General features: G+C 43.3%; 5 non-coding genes across 5 annotated transcripts; 4 read left to right on the top strand and 1 right to left on the bottom strand.

Moving 5' to 3' along the window:
• The first annotated feature begins 1,608 nt into the window (after positions 1–1,608).
• Positions 1,609–1,682, top strand: TRNAI-AAU (transfer RNA isoleucine (anticodon AAU)). The gene has a single exon. It is a non-coding gene; the product is annotated as a tRNA-Ile (tRNA).
• Positions 1,683–4,835: 3,153 nt separating this feature from the next.
• Positions 4,836–4,909, top strand: TRNAT-AGU (transfer RNA threonine (anticodon AGU)). Its single transcript has one exon. It is a non-coding gene; the product is annotated as a tRNA-Thr (tRNA).
• A 2,280-nt stretch (positions 4,910–7,189) lies between these two features.
• TRNAV-UAC (transfer RNA valine (anticodon UAC)) lies at positions 7,190–7,262 on the top strand. Its single transcript has one exon. It is a non-coding gene; the product is annotated as a tRNA-Val (tRNA).
• Positions 7,263–10,454: 3,192 nt separating this feature from the next.
• TRNAR-ACG (transfer RNA arginine (anticodon ACG)) lies at positions 10,455–10,527 on the top strand. Its single transcript has one exon. It is a non-coding gene; the product is annotated as a tRNA-Arg (tRNA).
• A 695-nt stretch (positions 10,528–11,222) lies between these two features.
• TRNAI-AAU (transfer RNA isoleucine (anticodon AAU)) lies at positions 11,223–11,296 on the bottom strand. The gene has a single exon. It is a non-coding gene; the product is annotated as a tRNA-Ile (tRNA).
• Positions 11,297–12,178: the final 882 nt, after the last annotated feature.

Genomic DNA, 12,178 nt, shown 5'->3' on the forward strand with positions numbered 1-12,178 from the left:
GGGCGTGGGGAGGCAGTAGAGAGAGGAGGGATTAAGAAGCAGGACTTGGGGACAGATTGCACCGTGTGGGCAGAGGAGATGGGCAGAATAAGGGTAAGGGGGAGTTGGAGAAGACCGACCCTTAGCCATCTGACTTGGAGGATGGAAAATGTAATTTTGGCAGAATACATGGAATTTTGTATAGACTGAGTGTGAAATGACTAAGGAATATGAAGGAAATATTTGTCATATTCAATCATTCATTCACTCAAAAAATACTGGGCGTCTGATACTGGTTACTAGGCACTCTTCTAATATTTGGGATGTTCTCAGTGACAGATAAAATTCCTGTTCTTGTGGAGTTTATGTTCTAGTAGGGGGTGTGATTAAAAACTAAACAATAAACGTAATAGGAAATAACTACCATGTGAAAGAGATTGTAACCGGCATGGCAAAAATATAGAGCAGGGTAGGAGGATTAAGACGGCGCTACAGTTTCATCTGAGCTCTTATGAGAGGTTGACATCTGAGCAAAGACTTGAATTCACTGACAGACTTAGCCATGCCAGAGTATGAGGGAAGAGGATTCCAGGCAAAGAGAAAACCTGGTGGAAGTCCCCAAGAGTGAGATGCGGAACAAGTAGAGGCTTTGGGACAAATAAATGACATGACTTGACTCATTTTTAGGATGGTTCTGGCTGCTGGCTGAGATGGGACGGTAGAGGAGTGAAAGCGGGGAGACTGGGAGGAGGGTTCTGCAGGAATCCAGGTGGGATTCAATGGTGGCCCAGACGAGGATGCTTACAATGCAAGTGGTGAGAAGTGGTCAGATTTATATATATATTTAATCGATTTGCTCTTAAAGGGGTTGTGAGGTGTGAGATGAAGAGAGGAATCCGGGATAAAGCAAAGGTTTTTGGTTAGGGCAAATGAATGTATGGAGTGTCTGGTGAGGGCTAGGGAAAGATTGGAGCATTGTCAATGTACCTTAGAATATCGAAACCTTCGGAAAAGGTGAGATCCCTTACGGGGAGGGTATAGAATATGAAAAAGAGGGCTAAATTCGTCGTTTTAGAACGGCAGGAAGTTAATGAACTTTTCAAGTGCAGTTGGTACAAGTAGCTAAACTCTTCAGAGAAAAGAAAATTGCTTCATCTCATACAATTAACAAAAATGAATTCCAGATGGATTAAGGACTCTGATAGTATGAAATAAAATTATTTTTAAAATAATTTATTTTTATAAATTATTTTAAATAGGTAGGAGGAAGGAAGCCTCACTCGGGGACTTTGAATCTGATCTTTTGGCGGGGCTCAGACTCGTCAGTTGGAGAGAGGCCCCCAAGAAGCAGAGTTCAATCAGGCCAAATGTTTTCTTTCTCTTTTTCTTTTTCCTCACTCCGAGATGGGGGAGAGTGAAATAGGAAGAATGTGGAGCTTTAAAAAATTAACGTTACTTTTCGGTTGTTTCGGTTCGTCGTGTTCCCTTTCCTTCTCCTCCCTCCCCGCCTCCCCCCGCCCCACCCCTCCGGCCCCACGGCCCCCCGGCTCCCCGCCCCGAGAATTTGAAGAAACCATTTTGTTTCCTTTTCATTTAATTGCCTACAGAGGAACAAACGAGCGGTTCGCTGGCCGGTTAGCTCAGTTGGTTAGAGCGTGGTACTAATAACGCCAAGGTCGCGGGTTCGATCCCCGTACCGGGCAAGTTGTGCCACAAGGGTTTCCTCTTAGATTTCAACACAGATGAGAGCTCTTCCAGCCTCAGGTGCACTGCGATGTCACAATTAACGTCAGGGTGAGAGACAAACCTCGCGCGGAGAACTTCAAAAAAATTTAGACATACATCTTTGATTTCCCTCAAGGTTGAAGTCCTCCTTTGAATCCCATCTACAGGGCGAAAGGATAGTAGTGAGTGACCAGCAAGGGAAATAGAGCTGCTTTGGGCATATTATTTTTCCTCTGGGTAACTGATTCTTGCAAAGAAACTGACCCTATTGGATTATTTTCGTCCAAAAATAAACTGGGAAACCATCCACACTTTCTACACTTCCACACTTGGGTCTTAACTAGTTCAGCGAAAGATGAAACACGATTTTTTTATATGATGTGTGAAAAAAAAATTTATTAATATCAACACAGTAGGAAAGAAACAGCTTTGCCAGTTGTCTCTTTATAACAGGGAAAGAGCTCCCAATGACCAAAGCTGGAACAGTTTGAACAACAGATAGTGTGGTTTTGGATTATCATCCAAAGTATAAAATACATATTCACGAGTCCATACTGATATAAATCAATCAATCAATGAATACAGGAGAGGGGAAACATTTTCCTTACAGAAGAATTCCAACTAATATAAGTAAATACTCCCCCCCACCCCCCCAGGAGATGAAGCTTAATCCCCTCCCTTCCGGAATATGGGCCATACTTAGTGACTAACTTCTAAATAGTAGAGTAGGAAGTAGGAAAAAAAAACAGGAACTTCACAAGGGAGAAAAATGGCAAACACTACCTTAAAAATGATCAAGGTTGGCATCACCAATGGTAAGCTATGCTCCTATCACGTAACATCTGCTATGATGCGATGGGACCAGTACTTTATCTCTGTGGTCTCCCACAAAAACCTATAACCCCAAACCAATCATGTAAAAAATATCAGACAAACCCAGATTGGAAAACAGTCAAGTATACTACAGAAATAGTTCATCAAAACTGAGAAACTGTCACAGACTAGAGGAGGCTGAATACAATGTAGGATCCTGGAAACAAAAGGGACATTAGTGTAAAAACTGGTGTGATATAGACAAAGTCAGGAGTTTAGTTATTAGTAAAGTACCCACGTTGGTTTCTTAGTTTTAAAAAAGGTACCATGGTAATGGAAGAAGCTAATATTAAGGGAAACTAGGTAATGGGTATAAGGCAATTCTCTGTATTGTCTTTGCAACTTTTCTAAAATTATTCCAAGATAAAAATTTAATGTTAAAAATTACGATAAGAAACATATCTCTTTGCCACCACTGAAATCAGTGTTGAGGCAAACGCCTGGTTGACAGTAGGTCCATGATAGGTAGTTGTTCAAAGCTGAAGGAATGTGATATTGATGTTTTATTTTGGTGAGGGACATGGCAGAGATATTTATATGGTTATCTGTGCTAGATGATGTATACTTGTCCTGCCAAATACTCTCCTAGAGTCCCATTCGCACACTGAAATGCAAACCAGACCAACGAGATTTGTCTTTAACCTGTAAAAGACATCTGAAATGGAGCCATCTGGTTTATGTTGAACTTGAAGTTTGGTGGGTTTCTCTCACAAAGTTTCAAATCACACCCAAAGTGTTTTCTTTCCTATCTTGGCCCTAAAATATTTCCATTTGGGCCAATAAACATCTGAACCACTTCTCTTTGTTACATCCTGCCCCACAAAACTGGGTTTATCTATCACACCATGGTCCCATTATAAAATCCAAGTTTTTCAGAAAGAACAGTGGCTAGTTCAATGTTCTTTGGTGGGTTCTTCACAGAACTCAGACTTCTCCCAGGTAATATTCATCACACCTTCCTTTTTGTTCTTAAAGACTTCATAGATTATTTTAATGCTGGGTGGATTTGTGTGTGTGTGTGTGTGTGTGTGTGTGTGTGTGTGTGTTTAAGTTTTAGGCATCTCTGATATGCATAAATGGAGGTGGTTCCTAATTTAATTTAGTCTTCCCATTAATACACATAATACCTGATACTTAAAATACAATAGGAGAGGTGTATTGCATTGGGCAGAAAATTTTAAATCATACAGATTTGATTACAACAAAGGAGTTCTTCAAATAGAAATGAGTGGAAAATGTGACCTACCTTTACAGAAGGCAGCTATAGCTGTTGAAATAAACAACAAAAGGAAACAAATTGCCTGCTATTGCAAGAGATACAGGCAGTTTCCTTACACTATTCTCTATCAGCTCAGGAAGCAATGTTGTGTACCTGGCCTAGATATAACACGCTTGTAGAAGTCTTATAGATTGAGGCTAGTCATAACCTACACTATCTGCCAGCACTCCCCAAAGAATTTGAGTAAATGAAAACAAGAAATAGATATTTTACATTATTTTCTCAAGGTCACAAATACAATGACAGGTTTGGAACAAAGAACCAATGGAGCCTGGCATCACAGTTTGTGCTCTCAAGCATCATTCCATACTGCCTCTCATTCTCAAAGGAGAGGACAACTCTCTGATATTTATGCACTGATTGTTTATTTCAGGAACTAGGACCAGTTAAGAACTTTATGACATTCTTAAGTAAGACATGTCTGCCTAAGTTTCATATTGTCTATATTTCTGTGTCAAACATCGTTCTTAACGTGTATACATTTGCTGAATTCTTACCTTCTTTTTTCCTTTTGCATACCTTTACCTGCCACATAGCTCCAATATCAATATTGGAAAGCACATTTCTCTTTTGTAAGATATTGCTTTTTCGCAGTAAGAGTAGCAAAAGGTGTGGTGAAGTCCTTCAAAGTGCTCCAGTTCATGTTATGTTTCAAGACCGATAAGCACCATCGTTTCCCAATTGCAGATTTGAAACTGAGAAATATGTCCTATAACGAAGTTGTAGAAGCTCCTAGAAGTGAAGTGGTTTGGCTACCTATTTCAAGGGTCCAGAGGCTCAGAAAGTTTTTCGTGTCTTGGCACAGCATGTAAACTTCTGTGCCTATTTCAGGCGAGAGAAAGTAAAAGAACTTGATAGAAATTCTGAGAAATAGTCCCGAGACTCTATCATTAGTCAAAAATTCTTGAGAAATGCATTGGTGAAACAGGAAAGTGACATCTACTTCAAATACTATCAGAATCAGCATGATGTTATAATTGGCTCTGTGGCTTAGTTGGTGAAAGCGCCTGTCTAGTAAACAGGAGATCCTGGGTTCGAATCCCAGCGGGGCCTTAGGAGGCACTGTTTTAAATATGGCAAATAAAAATTGGAACTAACTGGAGTTTATATGCGTTGAAGTCCTAGGAGGAGAGAGGACAGCATTAGTCCCCTTGCTTACAAAATAAATATAATATCAACAACTCTCCCAAGAACGTTGAAAGGTGCTAAAAACCCAGAATACTTGCCCTGAAATCCTGAGATGAAGATTAGAATTGCCTAGAATAATTGCTTCTTGGTCTTTCCTTTACCTTTTAGATCAGGTGTCAGACATTGCCAGTTCGGTTTTGTGTGATCTCTTCAATTATTTTTGCCTCCTAGAACTTTTAACACAACGGAGACGTTTGTTTTTCTTGATTGATTCATTGAATGGTCAACCTCTCCCCTCAGATCCCCCCAGTTTTGCGCCAGATAACTTTTTGGCACATTGAATAGCGCCTTAGAGCCATGCTTCTCAAAATTTTGTGAGCACATGAATGACCTGCCATGGTCCATTACAGTGAGGATTTTAGATTACTACATCTGCAACAGGGCCTGAAAGTCACCATTTCTACAGTCTCCCAGATGAGTGACGTCTACATTACTGTTACGTGGACCATACAGTGTGAGGCAAGGCTACTGAATTAGTGATCTAGTTTCAATGGGTGTGCTTTCAATTTCTGCACTTTCATATGTTTACAGCTATTTTCCACACCCATTACTTAATCTGGAGTTGTTTTTACTCATTTGCCTTTAGTCAAATCTAATCCAAAACAAATAAAAGAACAAGGAAAAAATTCTAATATAAATTAGAGTAGTGTAAATCAAGTGGTGTTATAACCGTTTCCTCCTTTTTTTTTTTTTTTTTAGTTTATTTTTACTGGAGTGTAGTTGCTTTACAATGTTGTGTCTGTTTCCGCTGTACAGCAAAGTGAATCAGTTATACGTACACATATATCCCCTCTTTTTCAGGTTTCCTTCCCATTTAGGTCACCACAAGCATTGAGTAGAGTTCCCTGTGCTATATGGTAGGTTCTCATTAGTTATCTCTTTTATACATAGTCGTGTATATATGTCAATCCCAATCTCCCAATTCATCTCACTCCCCCTTCCCACCTTGGTATCCATAACTTTGTTCCCTACATCTTTGTCTCTATTTCTGCCTTGCAAATAAGTTCATCTGTACCAGAAAATGAACGACCATTTATCTCTGTGGTTTCATTTGGCAATTTTAAAAGTAATTAACTGATTTCGTGCAAACTTATTATAATACTCAGTGCATGTGCCCTTTGCTACCTCAGGCTTGCATACTTTTTCAGGACATCTGGTAGGGTCAGGATTGGCCACGTTGGGGGCTACTCATTACTTGCTTTACAATAAACTTCTAATCAAATTATTGGAAAATAATAAATCATCATTTATGCTGCCAACTCGATATCAGGGAAAAAACGGACTCCAATCTTGCTAGCTGGGAAATACTGTCTCTCTTCTCTGTTTCCTGCAACCTTGTGACCAATCCAAGTTTGAGTTGCTGAGAGCAGGAGTTTTCAGCTTTGCTCTTTGTCAGACGTGCTGATGCAGAGCTGTCCTATCACGAATTTCTCACAGAGAATTCGAGGAAAGACCATGGTTTTGCTGCTGAGCACCTTCCTGATCCTTGAGGTAAAAGCTGGGAAGTGGACAAATACAGTGACGAAGGGCAGGTGAAGTGAGGAGAAAAATAAAGTATAGGCTACTACGTCAGCTGTTGCACAGATTGACATGGCTCGAAGCACAGGCGTTCCAGGGCAGTGTGAGTGACACTGGATAAGAAGTTGACTGACGACTCCCACCTCAACGTACTCGGCACAAAGTCCGGTCCCATGAATTCCCAAACACTACTCTTTTTGTCACTCCCCCCTGGGGCACAGCCCACCCCGCCCCGCTCAGCAGTCTCCTCCAGACAAGCATGCCCTCTCGGTAGTTTGGGGGTCTTCAGGGCTCTGTGTGTTATGTCCTGGGTCCTACGATGAGCAAGAGAGATGGAAATGAAAGTCACAGGGTAGTATCGGGTAGTTCCTTGTAATCACATGCCCTAGGAGCCTGAGGTTACCCTGCCTGATGTTGGGGAAGGAATTTGGACTCTGCTTTTGAGTTACGTTTGGTTATGAGTCGTAGAGTTCCTATATTCTTATTTTAACACGTTTTTCAAAAGGAGGGAAAGCAAAGTGAGTGAGTGAAAATATACTAGAAGAGAAATACTCAAAATTATTAGACTTGGGGAGCACCAAGGAAATGCCGTTTTATTGGACTTGTAAAACGCAACGTGCGTGTGACGTTTCCGTAGTGTAGCGGTCAGCACGTTCGCCTTACACGCGAAAGGTCCCCGGTTCGAAACCGGGCGGAAACAGTGCTCTGCCCAGGCTTTTGCCACTTTACCCACAAGTACAACTACTTCCTTACTACCTTGCTGCCCTCTCGAAGGTGCCAGACCTCAAAACAAAGGGCTTCCAACCTATCCTCACAGCAGCAGTGCTCAGACCTACATCTTGTTAAAGTACTTACTGGATTTTCACATTTCTGTAGGTTCCTCGGACTCCAACACCTTTTACAATGTGTGAATTATGAGTATGTCCTTCCAGTCTGTGCCTAGTGTTTTTCTCTCCGAATGGACTTTTGAGGAAAAACGTGTTCAGTTTTGGGGGGGTACAGTGTAGCAATCTTTCTTGTATGCTTAGTCCTTATTATGTCCTGTCTAACATATAGTTGCTCGTCTCAAAGGCATGGAGTATTTTGCTAAATTTTCTTCACCAGACCTTACTGTTTTCACTTTCACTGTATAGGCAAATGATTTGAAATGCAAGCAAATGGCCAGGAAGCAGCTGAGGTGTGCTTACCGCAATTAGAATTGAATAAGTGAATGAATGCCATCAGACAAACAAGGATGTAAAACAAACAAACGAAAAACAAAAGGTGATGTTTCCAGACGTCTTCCATCTCTGGCATTTTCTTTTTTCCTTGCCAGAAATATTTTCAGAAACCTTCAATATAAAATTTGTGTGTGGAGAAGGTGGAAAGGAATGGAGGAGGGGGCGGAGGAAATGAATCAGAAACGTTTCCCGTCCCCAGAAACTACACGGAGATTTCGTGTCCGGCAGAGGCCGTTGCTTAACCTCACTGTCCTTTCCTTTTTCTCCTAGTTCCCGGGGTCCGCGTTCGTACCCCCGTCAATACCCTCAGGGACTCGGTCTGCAGCCCGCCTTGATCCGGGTCTCTCTGCTCAGGTGTTTCCACAACGCGGTCAAGGCCAAGCCGCCCCTTCTCCGGAAGCCCAGGCTGCGCGCCGGGATCCGTAGGCCGAGTCGCCTCAGCCACCTAGGCTTGCCTGGGAGGGGTGGCCGCTCGCTGCCACGAGTTGTCCTTTGGGCGCAGAGACCTGTCGCTTGCGTGGGTTCAAAAGGCAGTTGCCTTTAGGCACAGAACAGTCCCGGCCGGGCTCGGAAAGGGGTGAGGGTGGGTTTACCGGCGTGTGTGTTTAGAGACAAGTCTGTGGGACAGACGTACGCGGAATGGGGCGCGGGGACCCTCGCAGGCAGGGTACCGAGGCCGGCAGGGGCTCCTCTCGGACGCTTCAGGGGCTCGGCATCCCGCTCAACTCAAGGTGCGTGCCCGGCGGGCGGAGATGGCCCGCGTTGCCACCAGGAAACCCGCCTCTTCCCGGAGTCAGGACCATGAACAGCGCACTCTAGATTTGCCGGGCTGTGTGAGGGATTTCTCAGAAGAGAGAAAGGACAGGGGGAAATGTTCTGATAGTATATTGAGCTGGTGGTGTGTGTGTTTTAGGCACCGATTTTCTTATTTACAAAAACACATGAAGTACCGCATACAGTATTTCTACTTGATGGTTATGGAAGAAATGTTCACACATTAAGATATGGGGAAGTCATTATGGCTTACATATGATTTAACTAAAACTTAACCCTGACTAGAACAGCCTGTTTTGCGACCTATTAAACATACCTTTTACATCTGCTTTAACCATTAAAAAAAAAACAAAAACCAAAACATACCATTACATCTGCTTTAACCATTTAACTTTTACCATTACCAGAAGTAAAAATGTCTATTTTAAAGATGGAGATTAAACGCCTCCCTTCCTGGGACGCCAGTGCCAGTAGTACTTCCTCTCTACAGGGACCCTGGCTCTTGTCCCTCGTGGACTAAGGGGAGTCCCATGATCTGAATGCCTGGGAGTTTTCTCAAATGTTTGGGGGGATTTTAGCTGGCTTTTGCTTAGATTAGGTCAGACTAGATCTCAGATGCTGTGAACTTTGAGAGGACAAAAGTATGACAGACAGAAAGCAGTGTTTCTAAAAGAGTTGCCTATCACCTAAACATCTGATGGCTATTTTATTATGTGGCCCTGAAGATTATGGCCTGAAATCCTCTCCATGGCCACTCCTATGTCTTCAGCTTCATTTTGTACCTCACTGCCCCCTCTCTCCCAACCACACTGTCCTAGTTGCAAGCAGTTCCTCTTATTTCCCAGGGATGTGTGCACATATTATTCGTTCTACCTCAAATACTTCTCTATACCTAGTGAACATCTCCTCAACCTTGAAACTTGACCTCCACCATTACTCCTTCAGATAAAACTTTCTAAGTAAATCTTCACATTTCTGTTAGCACTGTACACCTCTCTTTTATTGCAAAAGCCAGTTAGGTGAAAGATGGCAAAGCTGGGATGAGACAGCATTGCATTCTGGATTCCAAGTTTGTGCCGTCAAGAACATTACCATACCGTGTCTCTCTCTCAACATCCAAGATCCTTCTCTCGAGGCAGTTGTACATTTTGAGGCGTCTCTTTTGCCCAATTTGAAAACTAAACTAAACATACAACCAAATTGTCTAAAAAGAGCATGTCTGTGTGTTTGAAATGTATGTGGTATTAAATCAGTTCCTAACTTCCCACATTCTGTGTCAAATTTGATTTCTGGAATGTGTGTACCTTTACTGAATGACTGAATTCTTGCCTCTTTTTGCCTTTACCGTTGACTTTTGCATGCTTTTATCCGATGCATGGTTTATCACAGAATTTGCCCATGATTCTCCCTCTTAGTGAGGCTTACTCTTTTAACAGTAAGAGGAAAAGATGTGATTCTTACAGCCGAATGCATTTCCAAACCAAATAAATGTGCACTACTTTATAACACTTAATTAAAGAGAATACAGGGCAGTCATTAGTCATCCGCGCACACATCCTCAGGGTCCAATAGAAGTACGTAAGAATATATGACGCGGGTGGAAGCATGGCAGATCAACAGATTGACTGCAAAAATTAGCAAAGAGCACTCGCAGGCGAAAACTTGCTTTCAGGGAATGACATTCTTGCTATCACGTATGGAATGTTCTAAGGGTTACAATTCTTATGATTTTAAATATAGAAATTGAAAACAACGTTGTATTATGTACACTCACCGCAAATTACATGAATCTGTCGGAGTCAAAGGTTTTGCGGTTATTTCTATCCTCATTCCGGAACCAGCGACTTCGGAGGTCTCATTTAATGAAACAGGCATACTTAAGCGCTTGTTTCGTGTGGGGGCCAGTGGCGCGATGGATAACGCGTCTGACTACGGATCAGAAGAGTCCAGGTTCGACTCCTGGCTGGCTCGGAACCCTTTTGACACCCAATCGCCTTGCAATTGACACGCCGACCAGTTCTTCAAACTTTCTCGGATCACAATGACGTGCTGGGAAAAGCTCCCTCACCTTGCTTCTTGTTGCCCCACAGGGCAATCAATCCCGCCTCTTGCGCAACTCGGAAGGACCCTTCAAAGGCGATCACAGGAACGTTCACAATCTAACGTTTTCTGGTTTCAATCTCATACCGCAAATATGGAGAAAGGATCCCACAGAGACACCTATACACAGATTCAAATCAAAGAGGCTTTAAGAAAACAGAAGAGGAGGAGGAAGAACAAGAAGAAAGAAAGAAACAATGTGGATCTACGAGTGTCTTCACCAATATTAGCCTCACTGGTTTACCCCTCAACCCCTTCCGAATAGAAAGACAAGAGGCTTTGACTGAGGCAATGGTAAATCCAGAAAAGCCGGGCTTGCGCGGACCGGATAGCGCAGCTGGTCCTGACCACCACGCACTCAAGATTCCAGGCCGCAGCTTGCTTCCCAGCACCGCGACTTCCAGAAGAGCGCTGGTTCGACAGTTCCAAAACGAGGGGGTAACGCGAGTGACGTGTTGGTTTTTTTTTTTTTTTTTTTTTCTTTCTTTTCTTTAAGTAACCTGAGCTTTGTAAGTCTCAGCTAGAGACGTGTAACCACCTTGGGTGGCAAGGAGTAAAAGCGACCGTGGCCAGTACGGGGATCGAACCCGCGACCTTGGCGTTATTAGCACCACGCTCTAACCAACTGAGCTAACCGGCCGCGACAGAGCACAGCTTTTCGCTTAAAACTTTTAACCACCGTTTCCCGCAGTACCTCTTCGGGCAAAGACAAACGTTTACTTTCCATGGTCCTCGGATACCTAGCTGCTCCATGTGTAACCCACCAAAGATCTGCTGTGCCCTCTACACAGAAAGCCAAACTCGGACAGCAGCCCTTTGTCCAAAAGGAAGCCTTGGGTTGCACGGCGCCAAGCAAGGGACTGCGAGACAAGTCTCACGTCCACTCCGCCTTCGTCTTTGAGATGCGGGTGTTTTTAAAGGGGGGGGAACAAAGAAGCTGGCATTGACCACCGACTTCTGACATTTCGGAATCATTGCTTCAGGAGTCAGGATGTTTCCGGTTTACCATTCTCTGGCCAGGTGGTCCACGGCTCGGGGATCTCTTAGCTCAACTTGCCCTGCAGAAACAAACTGACTTTGGACGTTAGTGATGACATCTATAACAGCAATTTTACTACATTAACGATGTTATCAACAACAGCAATTTTAGTCTGACTCTGGTTGATTAGTGCTCAGTTGGCACAGAATTGAGGTCAGAGGGGACAAGAAAGGACGGCCTGGCAGACCAGTGGGCATTTCCCCCTCTCCGTCGTCCCTCGGTTTCTGTCGGTCAAACACTGCCCCGGCACAGAATGGGCAGCTGCCAGAGTTCAAGGGCACCGAATCCCGGTTACTTTTCTGCGATCATGTTCTGGCACCTAAGAGATGGTGATCACAGAACTTCCTAAGGTCACATAACCCACATAGGACAAAATCGAGCAATTTTCAGAAATCTACTGTACCCGGACGCTGCCTAAAATGTCTGTCCTGCCTTTGGAAAGGAATTCTTCGCTTAAGGGTAGTATTTGCCTGGTGTGACTCA

The sequence above is a fragment of the Eubalaena glacialis genome, chromosome 7 (assembly GCF_028564815.1).
Source record: "Eubalaena glacialis isolate mEubGla1 chromosome 7, mEubGla1.1.hap2.+ XY, whole genome shotgun sequence".
Lineage (NCBI taxonomy): Eukaryota > Metazoa > Chordata > Mammalia > Artiodactyla > Balaenidae > Eubalaena > Eubalaena glacialis.